Here is a 2,529-nt window from a genome sequence, read left to right as displayed (position 1 = left end):
ATACTCTTCTGCATTCCACCATTGTGACGAGAGTTATTTGAGTTACTGTTGCTTTTCTATCAGCTTGAACCAGTCTGTTCATTCTCCTCTGATCTCTGGCATCAACAAGGCATTTCCCTCTGAGAACTGATACTCACTGGACATTTTCTCTTTTTCAAACCATTCTCTGTAAACCCTAGAGATGGTTGTGCATGAAAATCCCAGTAGATCAGCAGTTTATGAAATAATCAGACCAGCAAATCTAACCCCAACAACCAGGCCACATTCATAGTCACTTACCTCACTTTCTTCTCCATTCTGGTGCTCAGTTTGAACTTCAGCAGGTTTTCTCAACCATGTCTACATGCCTGACTGCTGCCATGTGATTCGCTGATTGGATATTTGCATTAACAATTAGGTGTAGCTAATATATACCTAATGTGTACATATTCATGTGTGCAAACACAGTGTCTACAAGTGCACTTAGACTGAATTTAAAGAGTATTAAATGCATGCAGTTAACATCTAACCATTGCTCCAAACATGAAATAAGACAGGGAAAAAAGCAGATGCAGGGCCCCTTGATCTCTCTCTCTCTCACACACACACACACACACACACACATCTTTGGGAGTACACCCAAATGATAGATGATGCTAGAAAAGAGGCAGGGTGCTGATCTTTTCCTGAAGTGAGGTCACTCCATCACGTGTCTATTTGGGTAGGCCGACACCATGCCAACATGAACACAGTGCATCTGTTATAACACACACCAGGGCACGGCGCGTGCGTGTGCGTGTGTGTGTGTGTGTGTGTGTGTGTGTGTGTGTGTGTGTGTGCAAGTGCAAAGCGAAAGGGGGACAGGCATGGTGTGGGCAAGCAGATGACTGATGACTTCAAGACATGCAGTGTAGGAACAAGAGCTTTTGCCCTTCTCTGTTGCACGTGCACGTAGAGCTAATTATGTCTATGAACTAATAATAATAGCATGCTGTGTGACCCATGTCTGTGTGCCTTTATGTGTGTCTGCCAGTTTCTTTGTGTGTATGGCAATGACCACATTAACCACAACCAGAGCAACAGCCTCCCCATATTAAGCAAAAACACCCATGAAGCAAATATATTACACTGACTCAACCAGCTCAGCGACCGCCTGAACCCCACTGGCTTGAACTGGTCTTATTATTATTATTATTATTATTATTATTATTATTATTATTATTATTATTATTATTATTGGCTTATTGGTTTGCAGGTTTTCCTCAGTAAGACTTTTTTTTTTTTTTGCTGACAATGTTAGAAAAGCAACAATTTGCTCCTGTCCCATGCCAGAAGGGTAACAGTGGAAAGTTTAGTATGACATGATGCCTCCATTATTGAACTTTCACAGTGCAGGACAGTCTACTCAGTTCTTTAAATAGCTCTAGTCTCTGTAGTTGCTAAAGCTTCAGACTCTGAAACTGCTTTTTCCTTTCGGTATCATACATTGGTGTGTGTGTGTGTTTGTGTGTGTGTGTGCGTGTGTGTGTGAGAGAGAGAGAGAGCGAGATCAAGGGGCCCTGGATCTGCTTTTTTCCCTGTCTTATATTTTAGCTCCGCCCACATCCCAACCCCCACGACTAGTTCCACCCCCAGCCCGAAGGCGCTCCAGGCCAACAGTAACACACACTCTGATCTGCTCCTGCTGTTCTGGGATCAGCCTTCAGCACTCCTGCCATTACTTCACGCCTGTTCTGACTGCTACTCAGTGCCCCAGCGACTCCAAACCCATTCATCACATGTCAGAAATATTACGACTCATTGTTTACCTTAAGATTAGAAACAGGTTGCATCTTATCTGCTTGACTACTGCAGAGGCCGGAAGCAGAGTGTAAAAGCACTTTAGGCTATTACGCTATGCGCTGTTTAGTAGAGATGCTAATCTCTGCTGTAGTGTAACATCACAGAGCTTCCCAGACTGAGACATGGCGCACCGCACAGTTTAGTGCTTTACTCAAGCCGTATTTGGTTCTGAGAAAAGTGAACTCGCATGACAGTTATGAAGTCATATGAAATATGTGCAATAGTCTGGGTTAACTTTTTATTTAAATCATTTTTTTAAATCTTGGCTTGGTTTTTTATTTTAATTTAATGCTAAATGTTACAAAGCATATATCACTTTGAATTCTCAAAAAAACAAACAATCAATCAAAATATTCAAAGTTTAAAGACACATTTCATGATTTTACACCATCGGTAATGCAGACGGTGCTGATTAGCATGACCAGATGCTAACTTGGCAACTCAAGGTCCTAGCTGTCGATAGCCATGCCACATTGATGGCACAGTACTTAGATTGCACCAAATTGCAAAGACGTAAATGTGATGTGACGTGGTAGCATTTCCTGCGCGGTTGCAGCCATGTCCAGATGCCGATCCTACCCTGAAGAAGCTTTAGGTCACAGGTCACGCTGGCCTGCATAAAAGAGCTGTGTTATTGTTTTAACCGCTGTGTTATTGTGTAAAAGTGCTGTGTTATTCTTAAAAATATTACAACACTAATGAAACCAG

The sequence above is a fragment of the Electrophorus electricus genome, chromosome 21 (genome assembly GCF_013358815.1).
Source record: "Electrophorus electricus isolate fEleEle1 chromosome 21, fEleEle1.pri, whole genome shotgun sequence".
In the NCBI taxonomy this organism is placed as follows: Eukaryota; Metazoa; Chordata; class Actinopteri; order Gymnotiformes; family Gymnotidae; genus Electrophorus; species Electrophorus electricus.
Note: the sequence above shows the minus strand (reverse complement) of the source record.